The 22,656-nt window shown below is 42.2% G+C and overlaps 1 long non-coding RNA gene across 1 annotated transcript in view; it reads right to left on the bottom strand.

The window, feature by feature from the left end:
* LOC104857815 overlaps positions 1–22,646 on the bottom strand; it is a 43,957-nt gene extending 21,311 nt beyond the window's left edge. Inside the window, exons 1-3 of the long non-coding RNA XR_004514483.1 lie at positions 22,363–22,646; positions 16,013–16,098; positions 14,390–14,493 (exon numbers count right to left, since the gene is read on the bottom strand). This is a non-coding gene — a long non-coding RNA (uncharacterized LOC104857815). The remainder of the gene's footprint in view (positions 1–14,389; positions 14,494–16,012; positions 16,099–22,362) is intronic.
* Between the last annotated feature and the right edge of the window lie 10 nt (positions 22,647–22,656).

Raw genomic sequence — 22,656 nt, forward strand, 5'->3', positions numbered from 1 at the left:
GTATGCTTTTTATATTATATATTAAATCATATCCGGTCAAATGTGGTGGCACATGCCTGTAGTCACAGCCAGTTGGAAGGCTGAAGTGGAAAAATCTTTTGAATACACGAGTTTGAGACTAGCTAGCCTGAGCAAAATACTGAGACTCTGAAAAAAACTTAGATAAAGCAAGTGAATGGCAGGAAGCTGGCTTTCCCATTTACAGTGATGAAAGCATATTATGAAGCCACTGCACACCAGGTTTGCCCTGGGAATCATTTGTCTGCCCTGGACTGGCCTCTAGCCACAGTGCCTACCTTCCTTGCTGACCACCCAGCTCTGTCCACAGAGGTTGTTTTTATGGAAGCTTTAGCATGGCAAACGGAAGAGGAGGAGGGTTGAGGTTGGGGAGGGTGGACTGGGGAGAGAGAAGGATGGAACCGATGACAAAGCATCTGTTTCCCTTCTGTTTCTGGCCACGACCTCCTTTGAAAAAGAGGTGGAAGCAAAACTAGAACCTCTGTGTGTTGCTTTGTTTTCATATGAAATTAGCCGAGAGGCTCTGGGCACAAGTCAAGCATATTCCAGATTCTGAGGGCTCAGAGCCAAGGAAGACCATGCCCCCTCCATTCCTCAGAACTAGGCTTTCCAAACCCCAGACTGGTTGGGAGCATTAAGAGTCAGCATCCTTGGCATGGGCTGTGCATGCATGATGGGCAGTGACCCTGGAAAAAGTTTAGCCTTGGCAAAGCCTCAGCAAGTGGCCTTCAAAGCAGAAGTGAGACAAGAGGGAGCTGGGACAGGAGAAAAATAATGGCAGAAATCCCTGACAACTAGAAAGAAAGACTGGTTAGAAAGGACACTTCTTTGGAAACTTCTAGAAACAATTTGAAGGGAATTAATTTCTTTCAGTCAAATAGAAAGGATCCACACTGTACAAAAAAATAGGATGTAAAAACAAGGCCTTGTTTTGTGAGACTTTGTTTCAGGAAACAGGCTGATGAGGCCTAGAATACATGGGTCAGGTGCAGAGTTTTTAATATCATTCAACTGAAATGCATCATTTTTCCCACTTCCTAATTTATCAGCAAGAAAACTGAAGTTCAGGAGGTACTTAATTTTTCTTAACCAGGAGTTCAGCCAATAGGTGACTGAATCAGAAATAGAACCACGCACATCTGCCACATAGGCCAGCATTCTTTGACTATGTCACACTGCTAATATGGCCACAGGGAAAACAGGATACTTGGAAAGAGTCTGGAAAAGAATGCAGTAGGTCCAAGCATCAGCCTGGGATCTGGGTGGAAACAGAAGTGGACCCAAATACTCCAAGTGAAGAGACTAATCAACACACTGCTGCCAGGTGTGGCCAGGACCAAGGGAATCAGCAAGGGCTTCTGACACACCCAGAGACCAGCAATGGAAGAAAGGAGACCTCAGGAGGGAGGAGAACCCATGCACATGATCGTGGACGGAGGGCTCCAAAGCAGGAGGCAGGGAGAAGTACCCTGAGCTCTCCTCTCACCTCCCAATCTCCTGTGAATGCCCCAGCTGGAAGCCAGGTGTCGAGGGAGGCTGCTGGCCAAGGCAGGAGCAGGGATGAGGGACACACAGATGGAAGAAGATACTTTCATTGGGTGCATGGAGGTGTTGTCCTGTTTTACGATGGATCTATTTCCTGTCCTCCTTAGCCCTGTTCTGTATCATGGAGAATCACTTGGCCAGCAGGAGGCTAGTATGCAGGGCAGACAGGGAGAAACCAGTATATTTCTGCCCTTTCTCTCTATTTCAGACAGTGTCTCTGGCAGTGACTATCTTTACGATGGAGCCAGCTTTTGCTGCAAGGCCTGCTGTTCTTCTAGCTTCTGCGTGGTGACCTGGATCTGTTTGTCCCTTAAGCTTCAGACATGGTAGCAGCTTCCTCCTCCTGATAATTTCAGGGATGCCTCACTGTCCTGCTTTGATCTTCTTAGCTTTATCACCTGCTATGCACCTACTTCCTTGTATTAAATCCTGTCTTTAAAAAGTAAGACTGAGGGCCAGGATTTAGCTCAGTGCTGCTACACCTGCCTCACAAACTCAAGGTCCAAAGTTCAATCCCTGATACCAGAAAAAAAATGTAAGGATGTTTGTTGGACCTGGATTGATAAATACAACTCACAGTGGAGGATGTCAAACTTCCTAGGAAAGGATAAAGAAAATGAATATAAATATGACTTGCAAATCAGTGTTCAATGAATCTGTTACTAATGAAAGCCTGTTTCTTCCTCCTACTGGAACCTCAATACCTCAACCACCAATGTTCCAATCTACTTCTTGGCCTGGCTTGCATCCCTGGAATACATGAACAGTCACATAAGCAATATTCCATTAGAACCCTCACTTTCCTGCTGACTTGTCCTTCTGCTATAATTATGTTATCAATCCCTGTCCCTGAGTAGAGTAAATTATCTAATTCTTTTTCTGTTCCTACTGTTCTACTAGAAAAAGAAACACTACATGGCCCAAATTTCTTCTTCAAGATCAGTCCTGGATTGGTCCTGTTAATTACATCCATGCTGTTCTTTTTCAACATTCATGTACCTAGTACATTTAGCATGAGGCTGAGAAAATCACCCTCCTTCACCCATTTGAGTTTGGGTAACACCCTAGTGACACAGGAGAGTAGGGCATGGCAAGGTTGGCTGGGAAAGTCGGTGTCATCTGTTAATTATGCCAGCTGGCTCTCACTCTTCAGAGCATACTTTTTCACTTTCAATAAATGTAAGTCCTTACTCCACTTTCTCTGTGTCTTGTCCAATTCTTTGTTCAGGACACCAAGAACCTAGAAAGAATCCTTTTGGATTCTAGTAACAGGGCCAGGGATTTAGCTCAGAGGTGTCATTGTCTGCCTCACAAGTGCAAGGTCCGGAGCTCCATCTCCCGTACCAAAAAAAAAGAGCTAGTAACACACCTACTCAGGAAGCTGAGACAGGAGGATCACAGGTTTGAGGCCAGAATGTGCAACTTAGTGAGACTCTATCTAAATTTTAAAAATAAAAGGGACTAAGAATATATCTCAGAAGTAAAGAAGTCCTGGGTCAATCCCCAGCAACACACACACACACACACACACACACACACACACACACACACAGATCTACATATGGCTCTGCCATATGTCTTTGCTGTAGGCTGGAACATAGTTCAGTCCAGCTGTTAAATGCAGAAATGTTATAGATTGTATTACTGGTCTTGATTCTTTGCTACAGTGTAGCTGTGCCCTTTGATTTGTATATGTGGAGTAGAGCTCTTGAGGACAGCCTTTCAAAGGGAGTAAGAGAAGCAAGATTGCCAGAAAGCAAAATGGGATGTAGATGCAACCAGGCCCAGCTAATCCCACAGGATGCTCTGGAGCTGGGGTAACATTTGAGAGGTGTCTTGAATTAAAGCAAGGACCAGACCCCTCCTCCCATCTGACCATGGGGTAGGTCCACGGGGGTGGCTTGGGCAAAGCGATTCCCTTCTGCTGAGACAGTCCCTGGTGGCAGTGGGGATGGGATGTGGAGGACAGAGACAAGAGAAGTGGAAGGAGTGATGTCTGAGCCGTCACAAGCACGAATTCCTGCAGCTCAGGGCATCAGTACTTCTGTTCCGAATGCAGTCAGGAGGTGCACACAGCATCCCCCACATGGCACAAAGTAGGATGAGTGCTGCCAACTCTGTCCACCAGAATGCCATGCTTGGAATAACCTCCGGGCCTCCTCACCCAGCTTTCTCTCCCAAATGCAAAATGAACACAAAAGCCAACATTTTGAACCAATTCAGGACATTGTGGCAGCCACAACAGCACAAATGAAGATGCTCATAAAAGAGGACTTTCAGAAGCTCTTCAGAAAGTGACAAGAATGGGGGATAACTGTGTTGGAAGCAAGGGGAGTATTCTGAGGATTCATGGCAATGTATCTTTTACTATACTAAACTTTTGAAATTTAAATACTCACTGTATTTTTGGGTCATATCTCATCTAAAAAAAGGAAGGGCAGTACACAGTAAACTCTCACTAATATGAGTTGTTTTCATCCTTAGTTATTTTCTGGATATCCCAGGAATTGCTCTTTTGCTCATGCTTTGGCTTAAATTCGAAAAGCCCTGCCTTAGCCCTTTGCAGGGTTCTCTCCCATGTGTTGCTTTTGGTTTCTTTCTGTGGTCTTTGGTAATATTTCAGGAACGCAGTGTTTCTCTTTTCTCTCCTCTTCTTTTTTCAGCACTATTTAAAACAAAAAGTGGCCATTTTAGGAATTTGAGAAGTGAATGGGACTTAGTTTCATTTACGTTTAAAATGAGATAGCTGAACACCAGGAACAGAGTGTTATAGCCAAGTTTCAGAGGTAGCGGAACAAACATTTGTAAAGTCTGAACTCCCTTGGTAGCAGGGCTCAGACCCACTGGTTATAAAACATAAAGTATGGACTTAAGAACTCTCTTCCTGTAAGCCTCGGGATATGTGTTGTCTCATCTAGTGAAAGCTCACCTGGGAATGAATTTTCTGATGCAAATGAGTTGTTGAAAAGCAGAGGGTCTCTTCATTTGGGTAACACTATTTCTGAACTTCATTTTCTCTTTTGGCTTTAGAAGGAATAGAAGAAAAGCAAACACTGCCAAAACTTGACAGTAGAATTTCAGCAAGGGAAAATTCTCCACCTACAGCAATGTTTAAAAGTGGCTTCCAGTGAGAGCACCTCAGGCTATGCTGGACACAGCACAGCAGCATCTTCTGCAAAGTTAAAAGAACCCAGAAGTTACAGCAAAAGACCAGTGTGGCACCACAGCACATCCCTTCCTTTCCTCTCTCCTCCACCTGATAAAAATTTCGACTCAAGCCCAGGCCCTGGAAGGACAGGTATTCCAATTCACCACTGAGCCCAAATCTGCCCCCCTCTACTCCCAGACCCCAAACACAAGGCTGGCAGAGGCAAGATAAGTGCAGGCTACAGAATGGGAGCATGGCCCCAGGGATGCACCTTTTGTTACTCCCCTCTGCCCACCAATATCTTGTAGGTTCCCTCTTTTTTGCACCTAGAGATAAAAGCATATGAATCTTGACCACAACTCAGGGTGACTGAATGCTTCTAAGTTGCTGTATTTCACACTAAATTCATAACCACATTGTTGACCCACAATTTTTTTTTTTTGAGACAGGGTCTCACTGTGTAGTTCAGACTGGCCTTGAACTCATTATGTAGCCTAAGCTGGTCTTCACTTGTAGCAATGCTCCTGCCTCAGCCTCCCAAGTGCTGGGATCACAGGCGTGTTGCCACCATGCCCGGCTAATGACATATTATTATTTCTAGATAAAGGGTGAATAAATTGTTCAAGGTTACAAGTAGGTTATGGGCCAGAAGCACTGGGCATTAGAACAGATCTGACAGGGAGTTGGAATCTGTTGTACTGACTTGCTTCCAATGCATAGAAAGCCATGTCATACAGAAGGAAGCCCTTATTTCTGTAGCATCTAGAAGTCATCTTCTGGGTTGGCTGATATAAGATGAGCTTGGCTGGGCAGATGACCAGCATAGTCTATTCTACATGAGTTTCCTCTTCCTCCTGAAACCAGCCTGTTCAAGAAGTAAATTGGAAATATGCAAGGTCTCCTGAGGGCTACTGGTTTACTGACTTCTGCCTCATTCTGTGAATGAAGGCAAGTTACAAGGCTCAGCCCAAGGTCCAGGATTAGAGAGACACAGCCCACTTTTGTGTGATGTGGGGATGCTGTGTGCACCTCCTGACTGCATTCAGGACAGAAGTACTGATGCCCTGAGCTGCAGGAATTCGTGCTTGTGATGGCTCAGACGTCGCTCCTTCCCCTTGCCCTGTCTCTGTCCTCCACACCCCATCCCCACTGCCACCAGGGACTGTCTCAGCAGAAGGGAACTGCTTTCCCAAGCCACCCCCGTGGGAACCTATGTCCAGTGCCTGACAGTGCAGACGGGTGGACACAGCCCTATGCATACCCACAGTGCCAGACGGAACAGACCTGGCCACACCGACTAACAACTTTGCAGTTCCTTCTTATACTAACCCAAACCATCCCAGGAGCCTGTTACCAAAGCCATGTACACAAGAAGCATTAAAGTGCATGGGTTTCACACATCTCCTGACCTACAGACCGAGCCCTGAGCTCAGTCTCCGCCTTCGCTGGGATACACCCCAGGAAAACCACTCCTGCAATCATTCTCTAACTGGAGCTAACTGAACCACAGCTCGAGTCAACCCTAATTTCAAAGGTTGCCACACCCCTCACTAGTTTCCTTCATTCATAGGTCCCTTTCCTCGCAAGCCGAGGAGGTGACCCTGAATCCCAGACAGCTGAGGACAGTGTTCAGAGTGTGCTAAGAGGGAACCTCCACCCTCTTGCCTTGGCTTCAGCTTTGGTCCTGGTCATTGGCACTCCTGAGGCACAGAAGTGTAAGCCTTGGGCAGCCTCCTCCCCTTCACCTTGTCTGTTTCTTTCAAAGTCCTCCCCAAATTTTCTGAGCTAATGTATTCTGTTTCTATTGACTACCAAACATAATGCATTTATTTCCTTCAATATCGTGGCCATGGCAACAAGGCAAGGTGAGGCCTCCACCACAAAGGGCTGGAGGACTGAAAGGTACAAAGAGAGCTGCATGGAGGGCCAGCAGTGCTATTCATTACTACGTATGTCTGCAGTGTGCTCTTGGGAGTCCTCACAGTAACTACCTCATAGATTGGTGACACTATGGAGCATGTGGCAGGGCTCCCAGGACATGATGAGCCTCCGTAACTAGAAGGTTGAGAATATGCAGCTCTTGGGATATTATTATACTGCTTATCCATTTTCCTTCTAAAATTCAATGACAAACTTCCTTCCAATTGTACCTCTGCATGTCCTGTAGACAGTGGAAGGGCAGTGCTCAATGCAGACTCAAGTGATGAGTAAGTGCACTCTGCGGTAAACAGAAATGTGCCCCCGGAGAAGAGATGATTATTAAGTCTGAATAGCACTCAGGAAGGAATATATATAGTTGGTGTTATGTTGTGACGTGTCTCCTCAAAAAGAAAAGTCATGGTCCTCATCAATGGGGCAAGGCATGGAGTTGTAAAAGCTAAAGATTAATGTGGGGCAACTGTAGGAGCCAGGTTAGGATTGCTTGATTAGGTGAATCAAGCCATGCAGTAATTCAGAAGTAGGGAATAATTAGTAAACAATGGAATTAAGCCAGGCACAATGGTGCACACCTGAAACCTCAGCTACTTTGGGAGGCTGAGACAGAAGGATCTTGAGTTCAAGGCAACACAGTACGACGGGGTCAGTCTGGGGATGTAGTTTGGTGGTGAAGTGTGTGCTTAGCAATATGGGGCCCCGGGTTCAATCCCCAGCTACACACACACACACACACACACACACACACACACACACACCCTCACTCACTCACTCACACACCAAACAAACAAGCAGTGGAGTTAATTACGGACTTCCTCATAGGAGAGGTACAATTGGAAGGAAGTTTGTCATTGAATTTTAGAAGGAAAATGGATAAGCAGTATAATAACATGAATGGTGTACGCTCCAGGAAAGCCAGCAGTGTTCATTCTGTTCTTGCTTTTTGGCGGGGTTAGTACTGGGATTGACCTCAGGACCTTGCGCTTGTGAGGCAGGCAGCAGCACCACTGAGCTACATCTCCAGTCCAATGTTCATTCTGATAAGAAAAAAAGGATGATGTCCACAAGAAGGAAGTCTGGATGATTTTCTTCAAAGAGAGAAAGGTCTACTGTATGGAGCAAAAATGGCAAGTCAGCTCAGGAGTGAAAAAACAAACCAGGGCCAGGCATGGTAGTACATACCTATGGTTCCAGCTACTCACCAGGCTGAAGCAAGGGGATCTCAAGTTTGAGGCCAACAGAGCAATTGTGCAAGACCCTTTCTCAATATAACTTTTTTTTTGGTACTAGGGATTCAACTTGGGTCCTTGCACTTACAAGGCAGACAGTGGAACCACTGACCTAAATCCCCAGCCCAACATAACATTTTTTACAGGGCTAGAGATATAGCTCAGTGGTAGAGAACTCGTCTAATGCCTGCAAACCCCAGCAAAAAAAACAGCAACAAAAGCAAGTCAGTCGGGGAACTCAACTGTCTGGCACAGTACCCAGGCACACAGGAATACACCGTTCAACAGCATCCTTCACCTTTCAGGACTGGCGCCCCAAGCCACGAGTGAACAATCCACAGTGGAGCTTTCGCTACAACAGGCAAGACAGACTTTCCAACTTGGGTCTTCCCAGCAGCAGGCGGGGCCCACATGAGTCCAGAGAGACACCAGCCCTCTGCAGGACAGCCTTTGTTGGGCCTCCGTCAGATGAGGCCCTCAAACTCAGGGCCAGCTGCAGTGTCCCTGGCCAGGGCGCACTTCTTTCCAGACAGCTTTGTGCTGTTCTTCTGCTCAATCTAAGCCCAAGCTCCTAAACAACCCATCCAACCAGAACAGAGCTTCTTTTTTCCTCAGCTCAACTAATTTTCATAATAAGGAAAAATTGCTGAGCAAACTGCAGAAGCAGGGGAGGAAATAAAAAGCTTACTTCGATTTTCACTCCTTGCAAAATTTTCCTAACATTCAAGCATGTCACATCTAAGCTACAAACAATTTTCAGAGGACAATTTTTTTTTTTTTTGTACCAGGGATCAAACTCAGGTCCTTGGGCCGGGGATTTAGCTCAGTGGTTCGGTGGCCTGCCTTGCAAGCACAAGGACCCGAGTTCAATCCCTGGTACCAAAAAAACAAAACAAACTCAGGTCCTTGCACTTGTGAGGCAGGTACCATAGAGGACAATTGTTTTTAACTTTGTGGCATCATATTCCACCTTTAAAGTTCATATATTCTCATAGTTATTGTTGATGATTGCTCACTGCTAACTGACTCTGTTTCCCCAGCATATTAACATGTTTTCAAAGGCGAAAGAATGAAGAACTCCCCAGAAGGAAAAGGCACAGAACAAATTGACATATGCACTGTTCAATTAATTCTGTTATTGTCAAGTAACATCTTGAGGAGACTGAATGGAAATCACTAACCCATTGAAAAGTACCTTTCAAAAGATTACTCCCCTTTCTCAAGTGGCTACTAAATGAAAGACAGAAGAATACAGGCTGGAGCTACTACTGCTGGCTAAGGTCAATTAGGCAAGTTAATGGGTGCAATTTATGTTTCTCCATGGATAGCAAAATGAATTTGAAAATTGATTTGTAATTTAATGAGACTGGCTCAGTGTCAAACTACTTGTACTCTCATTTCAGCGTGAAGTTGCTTGGTGCTTGGGTACTGCCTCTCAGCAGCTGCTGTTCAGTCACACGTACATACACTTGGGTACAGCTGGTTATGCATCATGAGCACAGACAATCTTTATAACCAAAGATTTTGTGTGTATCCCTTAATTCCTCCCGGGTGTTACTCTGACTACTGGGATCTGTAATGGATTCAGTATTTTTGTTGTTGTTAAATTCCAATTTCTCAGAGGTTGAATGGCTCATATAATTGTACCCAGAGTCTTGATTTTTCTTTAATCTCATGATCCCCCTCAGATTTCAGAAGTAATCTCATGTTCATTCATGAGCCAGGCCTACACATGCATCGAGGACACAGCGTTTACTTGGCTCACTAGTTCTACTCAGTTTTGGGCCAGGGATTTAGCTCAGAGGTTCCACTGCCTGCCTTGCAAGTGCAAGGTACTAAGTTTGATCCCTGGTACCAAAAAAAAAAACAAAAAAACAACAACAAACAAAAAAACCCAAGTTTTTTCTCTTCTAGTTATTTTCTCAGAGTTACATTTAACACTATTATAGCATTTTGTTTTGCTTGCATATAAAATTTAATGCTTTATTAGAGCTTATTAACATATTCTCACAAGAGGAAATTTCTTTGGAATTTTTGTTTATAAATACTAGAATGAAATCTTCATTGCCCGTCGTGGTGGTGTACCTTTGTAATCCCAGCACTTGCGAGGCTGAGACAGGAGGATAACCATGAGCTTGAGGCCAGCCTGGGCTACACAGTGAGGAAAAGACAGAAGATGCCTCAGGAGCTGGACAGGGGACCCTACAAAATTCACAGACTGTAAATCTAGATGGAGAAAATCATGGATTCCAAGACTGAACTTCCTGGAAACGAACCATTCATTCAGAAATACAGAGGAAGGGCTGGGGATTTGGCTCAGTGCTTCTGTGGCCTGCTTTGCAAGCACAAGGCCCAAGTTCAATTCCCAGTACCAATAAATAAACAAATAAATAAAAATTTAGCAATACAGAGTAATTTTTTTATTCAGCTTTTATTTTTATTTTCTTGCATTGGTTTTTTCCTAGGGGGGTCTTTTCCCCTTTTTTGTTGTTGTTCTTTTGTTTTCTTTTCTCCTTTTAACTTTTTCTTCCTATTTTTCTTATTTTGCTCTCTGATTTTCTTTATTCCTTTCTTATTTGTTACTTTTTGTTACTTTTATCTTATGCTATTATTTTCCTTTTATTCCTCAATAGGATCCTTTATCTCACCTGTCTCTCCTCCTCATTTCCACTGATTAATTTTTCAAATTTTATTTTTTCATCCTCCAATTTTATACCCCTTCTATCTTTGCTAGTGTAATGATAAAGCTTTATGACTCTTTAGATAACCACATGCTACTATTGTTTAATATTTTTCTGTTGTTGGAGAAGGTTTAGTTATTGCATTCAGTAGACATTTACTGTAGGTAAATATTTGGTTTCTCTTAGTGTTCACACTTTAATTATAGATCTCTTTTCTATGGTTAAGGTGGCACATAACTGGTTCTTAGGGTATGTCAGTATCCAAGTTGCCTTTGATGCTATTATTGTTGCTGATCTTATTGTTATTGCCAAGGTAACATAGTTGCTATTAAGTGGTTTGTTCTGTACATCAAAATCTGGATTGCTTTCTTATCATTAAAAATATCATGGCCCATTCCCATAGAACTGGGTGCTAGACCAAATACACTGCAGCCTCCCCTCCCAAATAAATGGAGGTGGTTAGATAGTGAGACAGAGGCAAAGGCCTATAGTTAGCCATGCATACAGTACATCACTAAAAAGCACACACTAAATAAAGAGGTCTCCATACTAGCTACAAAGTCTCTCACTATAATCAACACATCAAAGCACAAAACAAAACAAAAAATAGAAACACAAGAAGACAAGGTAACAAAATGCTGCCCAAAACTTTTAACTTCCCCAAAGCTGATCCATGGGCTACTGAAGGATAGGAAATTGATCACATAGCTAAATTATTTGAAAAGGTAACAGAGGAGATTAAAAAATACATCATTGGACATTGTGTCTCTTCATGGTAGCCCACCCTATGCTATAGGGTGTATTTTTATTTTTCCCTCTCTTTTTACTTGGCCCAAGCTCACTCTACATTTCCCACCACCCTTCTGTTTTTTTCTATCTTTAATAAATGTGAAGCTTTGACAACATAAATAACAAAAACAACAACCCAGATCAATAAGACACTCCAAAAAGATACAACTAAACAGATAAAGGACATTAGCAAAACAGTGAGCAAATTCAGAAAAGACACTAATAAAAGCTACCTGAGCTAAACAAAGTGGAATAAAACATGGAAGATCAGGTTAGCAAAGAATTAGAGTCCATGAAAGTGTACCGTTCAGAAATTCAAGAGAAAAACAATTCTATTGAAAGTATGGATGGCAGAAGATCAATTTGAGAACACAGTGTCAGAACTAGAAAATAGAGTACGTATTGGTGACCAGTTACTAAGAGATACCTTAACAATAACAAGAAAACAAGAACATGGATATAGCCACCACAAGATGATGCAAAGAAGACTAGTCTAGGATTGATTAGAATAAGTGGAAAATCAGACAACAGTAAAGAGTGTGAATAAATCTATTTATAGAAATGATAGCATAGGGCTGGGGATTTAGCTCAGTGGTTTGGTGGCCTGCCTTGCAAGCACAAAGACCCAAGTTCAATCCCTGGTACCAAAAAAAAAAAAAAAAAGAAAGAAAAGAAATGATAGCACAGGCAGGCGTGGTGGCTCATGCCTGTAATCCCAGTACTCAGGAGGCTGAGGCAAGAGGATCGCTGTGAGTTCAAGACCAGCCTGGGCTACATAGTGAGTTCCAGGTCAGTCTCAACTACATAGTGAGACGCTGTCTCAAACCCCCCCCCCAAAAAAAAGGATCCTCTTTGCCATGCAAGGCAATTTAATTACTGGTTTTGGGGATAAGATGTGATTTTTTTTTTGTGGTAGTGGTTCATGAAGCATTATTTTGCTTAACACAGGCACTAAAGTGACACTGTATTTGCATTGAGCACAACTGTCTTTGAATTTCATGAATCCAGTCCTACATCTTATTTTCTTCTCCTGGTTTTGTATAAACTCCTATTTGTTCCAAATGAATTCAGCCACCATCACCCAAATTAAGTTAAAAATATCAGACACTCATTACTAAAATTATTCTTCGATCTATAAAATTAATAACTCTGAGTTAACTGTTACAATTTTTTAATTGAGTTTATTGGTACATTTTAGGGATACAGTACAGTCACATTCATTGCTGGGATCTTGTACCTTTACATGACAGGTCTTGGTTCTCATTTTTCCCCTTGTCCCTGCCCTCCCTTCACCCCCTCCGCCCCTCCCCATTTACCAACACTTTATTTCCATTTTTTTCATTTTGTCATATTTTTTTCTTTTCCCTTATTCCCTTTCCCCTACCCTTCCCACTTTCCCTACATCTTTAGCCCTTTCTTCCTATTTCACATTGTCAATTATCTAATTAGGATCTTATGTTCTATTATATTTTTTCACACCAGAGAAACTATTCAGTATTTACACATGTGTGACTCATTTATTTCACTTAGGAGTATATCCTCAATATGTATCCATTTTCCTATGAATGAATCTAATTTCTCATTATTTATAGCTGAGTAGTATTCCATTTTATAGAAAAACCACATCTTCTTTATCCAGTCTCCAACTGATGGGCAAATGGGCTGTTTCCAAGTTCTAGCTATTACAAACTGTGCCACTATAAACATAGGTGTGCATATAACACTGTGATATGACTTTTTAAATTCTTTTGGAAAGATGCCCAGCAGAGGGATGGCTGGGCCAAATGGAAACTCTAATCACAGCTCTTTGAGGTATCTCCATATTGATTTCCACAGTGGTTGCACCAGTCTGCACTCCCACCAACAATGGAGAAGGGTTCCTTTCTCCCCACAACTGTGCCAACATTTGTTATTGGCTGATTTCTTGATAGCAGCCATTCTTTATGGGGTGAAGTGGAATCTCAGTGTTATTTTCATCTGCATCTCTCGAATGACCAGTGATGTGGAACATTTTTTCATATATTTACTTGCTGCTTTTACTTCTTTGTCTGAGAAATATCTGTTCATTTCAGATGCCCATTTTTGAATCAGGTCTTTATATTTGCGGGGGCTGGTTGTTTCGAGTTCTTTATATATTCTAGATAATAGTCCTTTTTCTGAGGAGCAGCTGGCAAAAATTTTTTCCAACATTGTAGGTTGCCTCTTAGTTCTGTTGATGGTTTCTTTTGCACTGCAGAAGCTTTTTAATAAGATGAGATCCTGATTCTTTCTGCTAATTCCCGTGCTACCGAGGATTTGTTCATAAAGTCTTTTCCTATGCCAATATCTTCAAGAGTTCTGCCTAACTCATCTTCCAGCAAGTTTAGTGTTTCTGTTTTAATATTTAGATCTTGAATCCACTTGGATTTTAATTTAATGCATGGTGAGAGATAAGGGTCTAGTTTTAATATTTGGCAGAACTGTTAAAATTTTTACTTTTGTAGTCTGGACCTTAAAATCTTATGTACTAGAGAACATGAATCATGCTGCTAGTGCAATGACAATACGAAATGTACTCTATTTATAAAGCACTTGTATTAAAAACTTAAACACTTTAGACACTATCCTTTAATGTTTAATATGTCAGGTATATGCAAGGAAAAATATCTTTGTATCTTGATATTTTACTATTTTTTCCTCTGTACAATTTTTTGGGGGGTGGTTCCAGGGATGAAACTCAGGACCTTGAGCTTCCAATTCAGGCAGTGGAACCACTCAGCTAAATCCCCAGCCTTGCCTCTGTACAATTTTTCACATGTATCATCAAGATTCTGTGCATCCAGACACATCGTGGAGACCTTAAATTACCCTTAACCAATCCCTCCTAGGGAATCATTTCAATTAGAGATCTACAGCTGTTTGAAGGAAATTTAGTCTATCCTTCATATAAAGAAAAATAACCCCTCATTATATGGATACGTAAGCATTTGCTGTATTACTCACCTTTGCACTGCCGCGACTAAATACCTGTCATACACAACTCAAAGAAAAAAAGGTGTACTTACCTGGCTCAAAGTCTCAGAGGTGTCAGGCAGTGGCCAGCCAGCCATGAGGCAGAAACATCATGGCAGAGGAGTGCAGCAAAGGAAAGCTGCTCATTTCAGGGCACCTGGGAAACAGAATGAGAGAAGAATCAGTGAGGAAGAGGCCCCAACCACGACCCGCCAAGACACATCCAGAACAGTACTTTACTAATCTCTGAGGTGTCTCTCAAACCAATCAAGTTGACAATTAATATTAACTATCACAGAAAAAAGAATCTATTACTGCTATCATTCATGAAAAATTTTCTGGAGGAATACAGTACATAAGAAACTAACAGATATTACTTCTTTTTTTGTTTTGTATTTTTTGGTACTGGGGCTTGAACTCAGGATGCTGCACTTGCGAGGCAGGCAGCGGAACCACTGAGCTAAATCCCTAGCTACAGATGTTACTCTTTAAGAGTGGGGCAGGAACTGGATAGGTTCTATGGAGGAATGGACATTATTTTTCATTTTATATCATTTTTGTAACCCTTTTTGCTTTTTATTTTATAAGACCTGTTTGTATTATTTAAAAATTTAGCTCTTTACCTGTCATATATAGAAACAGTTGTCTTTCACATTATTAATATTTATTTATTTATTTATTTATTTATTTTTGTATCCAGGATTGAACTTGGGACCTTGCACTTGCAAGGCAGGTGGCAGAACCACTGAGCTAAATCCCTGGCCCTTTTGCATTATTATTTGAATTCAGGGTGAATTTCTGAGATAGCAAATACTTATCAAGAAATCTTCCCCCCTTTCTACCACATGAAGGAAAACCTAGTGTATTTTTTCAAAGGCCTGAGCTTATATACTTTCCTTGGTAACGAAGTAAAACATTTTTGGTACAGTCTTCCAAGGAAAATTAAGTCAGACCAACTCAGAGGTGGATGGAACAGACAATGCTTCTCAAAAGAAAAAAATCTAATGGCTTTTCTGGCAAGTTTCACTGGCAATTCATGGCTTCGAGGCACTGAGTAACAAGAGCATACCTTAATTACTATGATCACTAAAAAAAAATCATGCATACATCTTCAAATGTCCTAATCATTCTTACCAAACATTATATTCTTAGATGTGAACAGCTCAGATGAGCTTCCTAGAGATTGCATATTTTAAAGACTAAGGAATCTGTGCCCAGCTTTAGCAGAAGAGAGTAGGGCCTCTGGCAGTGCTTGAGCTCATAAGTGCTGGAGGTAAGAACATTAACCTTCCTGATCCTGAGGGCTGAGGTGAAAGATACCTATAACCAAAAACTTGGCATAAAGGATGTCTATTTATTCACATAGATTCAGTGGACTTAGGCAATTTACATTTCAGTGATGCTTACAAGTGAGTTTCAGAACTCTCTTCCAAGTTTTTCAAACTGTGAAAACTCCTGACAGACACAATTCTGGCAATTGATGGCTCAGATCAGAATCAATTTGATATAAAATATAACGCAAGACTTCTCATTTCTGTAACAATGTTAACTAAGCTGATATTAAACCTCCCACTATATATATATATATACAGGTTTGATTTGCTTAGATAAATACACACAGTAGGATAAACTTTAAAAGTGACAAAGGAACACATATTTAAAGAAAGGAATATTACCAGGGGCCTCAACAGGCCAGCAAGGACCACATCTGAGGCTCACAGCATCTTTAATGCCCCCACGGGGAATGAAGAGCTGGCCTGGTCTAGAAGGATAAAAAAGGCAGCTGAAGGAGAGACACCATCATGAAGACACAACACTGAAAGAGCCACCCACCTACCTGGTCTGTGAAGAAGGAGTTACAAAATTTCTGTTCTGGGGGACAGAGAAGCAAGAAGCAAGTTTAGCATTCCTTGGGGTTCTGAGTGGGGAGAAAAGATCCTGGGAGTCTTTAAAATCACAAATCTGTATCTTAAGTATAGCATCTGAATTTATATTACATATGTGATATAGAAATTCCAAGCTGATAATTTAACATAGATGCTGGTCTCAGATCCCTGAATATTCCTACATCCTTCCTTTGGCAAAAGTACATTGTCAAAATCAGATAGCGAACTATTATACAGGGTCTAGGTACATGGAAGTCCTACAGGAAACACTGCCACAGTGCAGCTGAGTTTACACTCGTAAATTACAAACCTCACTAGAGGCATGGTGAAGGAGAGTCGTCAAAAATAATAAAAAGAGAACCAGAAATAACAGAACAATCTCGAAAGCAGTAAAATAATGACAGCAATTTTTTTTTTTTTTTTTTGGGGTATGGGATCAAACTCAGGACCTTGTATTTGTGAGGCAGGAGGCAGCGCCACTGAGCTAAATCCCTGGCCCCACTGAAAGTAATTGTAATGGCTGATTGATTGTGTTAAATTGAGTAAGAGAAGCTCAACTAAATTGGCTCCGCAATTCCTCACCCTAGGGTGTAACAGACCCACCTTGGGGTGGCTTGCGGCCTGGATGGCACAAGGGGAGATGAAAGACGGATCTGCCCTGTGCCTGCAGAGGGGCTCCAGCCCTCCCCTCCCCCGGACAGCATCTCATGGCTCCCACAGAGACAGACTCCTCAGCCTTCCACTGCTGATCCATCAGCCTCCTGACACGGACTCCGAGGGATCTCCAGACCTTCAGCCAATCCTCTGTTCTCCAGTGTGCAGACAGATCCCCTGCACTCCTCCACATCCAACTCTGTGGGTGGCTATGGTAAGCCAATCTTGTAAATTATTATGTATGTGTGTACCTTGGGTTATTTCTGTTTCTCTAGTAAACACTGACTGATACAGCAACGCAACAAAGATTAAAAGCAAAATAAATGACTTGAAGACAGGAAAACAGAACAGATTTTATACAACAGAACATCTGGTAATTTTAAAAGGTAGTTATTTAAATTACAAACTCAACGTATAAAAATTTTTTTCTTTTGCTGCGCTATGGTTCAAACACAGGGCCTCACGCATGCTAGGCAAGTATTCTCTCACTAAACTACATCTTGAGCCCTCAATGGATAACTTTTAAATCAGACTAGGAATAAATGGAGAAGAAATTAGTGAACTAGAAGATTAGTTATTACACACAACAAAGTCCATAAGTTAAAAATATGAAATACGGGGCATTCAGAATCAGTTTCTCCTAATAAGAGTAACAGAAAAAGAAAGTAGAAATGGGTTAGAGATATATGAAGGTAAATGGCTGAGAAAGACACAATTGAAGTTCCACACCAAACACTGTAGGGAAAACAATCCATGCCTAGATACCACAGAACTGCAAAGATGAAGCAATCAGAGGGGAAAAGACATCACTGGTACTTCACCAGCTGGAGAGGTGTAAATGTGGAGATAATACATTCCATTGCTAGTGGCTTCCGAGCACTACTGCTATTACTGCTGCTGCTGCTACAATTATTCGAAGACTTAACTCTTTCATGGCTTTTGCATGTGATAACTCATTAATGTCAAGTAACGACTGTAAGGAGTTCTACCATTAGCTCCAGCTTACAGATGAAAGCGCATCATAGAGAAATGTAACAACTTATCTAAGTTAACAGCTAGTAAATAAGAGCGGAAATTTAAATCCAGGCATTCTGGCTCCAAAGCCTGAGTTCACAGCAAGAGCCCAATAACTTAGACTGATGCACACAGGACATATTTCAGTTCCTTTCTACCCAGGATTTCTACTGTACCTCACAAATCATCAATATATCCTTATCATGTGTGCTTCATCTTTGAATCAATTCCCAGTTATTCCAACTACTCCTCAATCCCAATCCATTTCTGTTTGTTCCTCAGGTTGACGGCAACTCAATTTTAAAACTCAATCACTGATTAATTTAGAGAAGACTAAACTTGAAAAAAAACAATAATTTTGTCATGGGCATCAAGTATTTGGCTAGTGCCATAACGAAGGCCATACTAACCTTTGTACCTGATATAATAATTTCAAATCCAAGGAACAGACAACTGGATTAGTTTGAATTCAGTACTGGGGGTTGATTGCAGGATATTCACAGTGAGCTACATCCCCAACCCTTTCATTTTTTATTTTGAGAAAACTTTCTAGTCACTAAATTGCCTGAGCTCAAACTTGTAATTCTCCTGCCTCTGCCTCCCTAGGATTACAGGAATGAATTGCCACCCTTGACGTGAATAAACTTTTTTTTTTTTTTGGTACTGGAAATCAAACTTGGGACCTTGCACTTACAAGGCAGGTGGTACCACTGAGCTAAATCCCTGGCCCAATAAAATCTTGAAATTGCATTAACTACCAGATCATTGAGGTGATATATAAGTAAATGTCCCAATAGATGTACAGGATGCATTCTTGTACCCATCAGTGGCATCTTCAAAAGCCAGAGAGCTGCCCTAACAGTCGGTTTTTTCAGTTAGAGGGGGTCTCTTAGGACACTAAGACTTTCAACAAAAGCAAATACATGCACTATCTGAGAAACATATGTAAATTTTTTCTAATTATTTCTTTATATTAGTAAGGAGTCTAGAAGTGTACATGCTAGTATAGATTAGCCCGAGCGGGACAAGAATCATTGGGGACAAAACAAACAGGAGTCTGGAATGAATAGACTATGCCTTGATTTGCATGCACTGCTTATGAACAGTTGCTAACTGCTATGGTTTGAATGTGTCCTCCAAATATGTATTGGGAGCTTGGTCCCGATACAGTAGTGTTAAGAAATATGTGACCAAGCCGGGCATGGTGGCGCACGCCTGTAATCCCAGCACTCAGGAGGCTGAGGCAGGAGGATCGCTGTGAGTTCGAGACCAGCGTAGGGTACATAGTGAATTCCAGGTCAATTTCAACTACATAGTGAGATCCTGTTTCAAAAAACCAAAAAAAGGGGGGGGGGGGGCCGGGGATTTACTTCAGCGGTTCCACCGCCTGCCTTGCAGGCGCAAGGACCCAAGTTCGATCCCCGGTACCAAAAGAAAAAAATATGTGACCATGAGGACAGAGCTAGCATAAATGGACTCTTGCTAGCGGATTAATGGGCTATTTGGGGAGTGACTTTTCTGTAACAGTGATCACTCTGTTGAGTGAATGCTGCCTCACTGGTTGATGGCCTCTGCCATGTTATGATGCTGAGAAGGCTCTCACCATTTGCAGACACCAGCACCATGCTGTTGGATTTCCCAGCCTCCAGAACTATGAGTAAAATGAACTATTCTTTGGAAATTATTGGTTGTCTCGTTATAGCAACAGAAAAATGGAGTAAGACACTTACTGACCACTATCCACAATCTGAGTCATTCTTGACATTTTAACTCATTCCTGCTCCATAGCCAAGTCCCATAGATTCTACCTCCAAAGTTAAAATCAAATGCATCCAGCTGAGCGTGGTGGTGCACACCCGAAATCCCAGCACTTGGGAGGCCAAGGCAGGAGGATTTGCTGTGAGTTCGAGACCAGCCTGGGCCACATAGTGGGTTCCAGGTCAGTCTCAACTACATAGTGAGACCCTGTCTCAGAAAACCAACCAACCAACCAAACAAACAAAAAACAAATGCATCCACATTTCTACATCACTCGTTTGTTCCCCAGTCTGTCCTTCCACTGTTCCCCCATTTTCCTCCACTCTGTGCTATCCCTAGACAGCAGCCTAAGAAATCTTTTAAAACCATTCAGTGGATATTTTTATCCTTGCACTAAAGGTCCTTTAGTGGATTCTCAATACCTATATAATCAGAATGGTTGGTTTTTTTGTTTTGTTTTGTTTTTTTGAGACAGGGTCTCACTATGTAGTTGAGACTGACCTGGAACTATGTAGTCCAGGCTGGTCTCCAACTCAGAGTGATCCTCCTCCTGCCTCAGCCTCCCGAGTGCTGGGATTACAGGCGTGTTCCACCACGCCTGGCTCAAAATTGTTTAATGTAACCCACAAGGTCTTCATGATATGGCCCTCATCTCCCTCAATACTTCTTTTCGTACTACCTTTCACCTCACTCCTGCATACTAGGTCCCTCACTTAAAAAATTATTAGTACGTCTGCAGTGAATGTGATTATATTCATTGTACAGGTTTGGTACGTGTACACACACATTATTCTCTTCCTCTTTCCCTTTCCTCTCTCCCTCGTTCCCTTCCTTCTCTCCTCCTTCCATCTCTTGGTCCCCTTCCCTCTAGGTCCCTTTCAAAGACATTAAATTTGTTTCCTACCTCAGGCCATTATATCTGCTGCTGTTTTCTCCATTTAAAATCTTTATCTGCCTAACTTTACCTAAGGTTGCTAGCTCACTTATCCTTTGGAAAACAGCGTAAACCTCGCTTGGATAGAAAGACCTTCTCTATGAGTTCAATTTAAATCAGCCCCCCTTTTACACATCCACCATACCACCTACTTTTTTCTTATGTCTAGTGCACTTACGTAACAGGTTTATGTATATATTTATATAATTTTTTTCGTCTTCCTCTCTAGACTGTAAGTTCCAAGAGGACATAAACCATGTTCCTTATGCCTATTATTAAATAGCCATTTCTTAGGACAGTATTTGGCATCATAAATATTTTTAAAATAGAAAAATGACTGTGTAAGGTGGATTGTTCCTTATTATAGATGAGGACACTAAGATCCAGGGTCAAGTAACTTTTAAGAATTGGATCTGATTTCTAACTAGTAAGTATTAGACAAATTTTTCCAGTATGATTTGATTCCAAAGACTATAACACCATTTCTGAGTAGACCAATAATCTTGGTTAATTTTCTCATTGCTGAGGCAAAAATATCTGACACCCAAAGTTAAAGGAGGAAAGATTTATTGTAGCTTAGTTTGGAGAGGTTTCAGTTCACAGTTGGCTGGCTCCAAGGCCAGAGGAGAAACAGTTCATGGCAGGTAGAAGACAGCAAGGAGCAAAGCAGTAAGTGATGAAGACAGAAGCCCCCTTTCTGTCCCTTATATTCTATCCAGGCTACATAACTGAGGGTGGACCTTTCCATTATCCACAGGAGAACTATGTCACTCCAGTCAGTGGGCTGAGTAACCACACCTGCTCAACCCCAGCATTATAAACTCTAGACCTAACCACCTCCAAGAAGCCTCGCCTATTACTGCATGAGGCTTTGGGGGGACATCTAGACACAAGACCTGACACCAAAATTGTAGTTTATTAGTTCTTCTCTGACATGCACATATTCATCCACGTGTATGAGACCTGTAGTCTAAGAAGTCAAATTTTCAAGAACTTCTTCCTTCAAAATATTTTCCAGCTAGCTATGGTGGCACAGGTAGATGATGCCACCACTTTGAAGAATAAGGCAGAGGGACTGAAAGTTCAAGCTCAGCCTGGGAAATTTAGTGATCTAAGGAAATTCGGTCCGATAAAAAAAGTGTATTTTGTAACTTTCCTTTCATATTGTCCTTCCCACTCAGCTGTAACTCACGATCTTCATTAGAGTGAGGAGGTGAAAAAACTAGTAAGGAGCAGTGCACATTTTTTGCTGGATCAGTGAAGGTACTAGAATCAAGCAATCATTTAATGACTTAAAAAGCTAACTTTGAGGGCCACGGATTTAGCTCAGTGGCACCACGCCTGCCTCACAAGTGCAAAGTCCTGAGTTCGATCCCCAGTACTATACAAAAAAAAAAAAGAAAGTTAACTTTAAGAATGTTTTTTCCTAAGATAATCTCACCTCCAGCCACAGTAGCCGATCACTGGACCCCACTGCAGTCTGCTTATAGACTTTTTCCCAAATGACTTATGTCAATCCAGAAACAAGTACCTCCACGGGTTGCCCCTTGTCTCAATTTCCCGTTAACCTGCCCATCTACAGACCATGTGGATTCAATGAAAACAATGAGTGGTTTTATTTCCCAAATGCTCACTTTGAAGATGCCCCTGGCTATTAGGTCCAGCAAGGACACTTCCCATTGCAGACCTGCCCCAGGACCAGGTCCTTTGTTTTCTGGCTAGCATTTGTCTTTATACTTTCTCAAAGCCTGAGGAATTTTGACCGGGACTTAACACGTACTTTGACGTCTAGCTGCTTCCATTGCTGCCTGCAGGTCATTGGAGGGTCTGTGAGATCTGCTCGCGGTTTGCCGCGGGAGGCCTTCTGGGTTCTCCCCCGAGGCCCATCCCAGGTGCAGCCGTGAGGATCCCGGCGGCTGCAGTCGGTGCACCCGTGTGCACACCTCTGGCGGGACACGGAGGCGCCCCTCGGCAAACAGGGCCTGTGTCCAGCACGCGGCCCAGGTCACAGGCCGGGAACTCCAGCTCCTCGCCAACACTGCATTTTCCGCCCTTTTTTCCCTAGCCCGCTTTC

Source organism: Fukomys damarensis, unplaced genomic scaffold, assembly GCF_012274545.1.
Source record: "Fukomys damarensis isolate Sample0158 unplaced genomic scaffold, DMR_v1.0_HiC HiC_scaffold_27, whole genome shotgun sequence".
Lineage (NCBI taxonomy): Eukaryota > Metazoa > Chordata > Mammalia > Rodentia > Bathyergidae > Fukomys > Fukomys damarensis.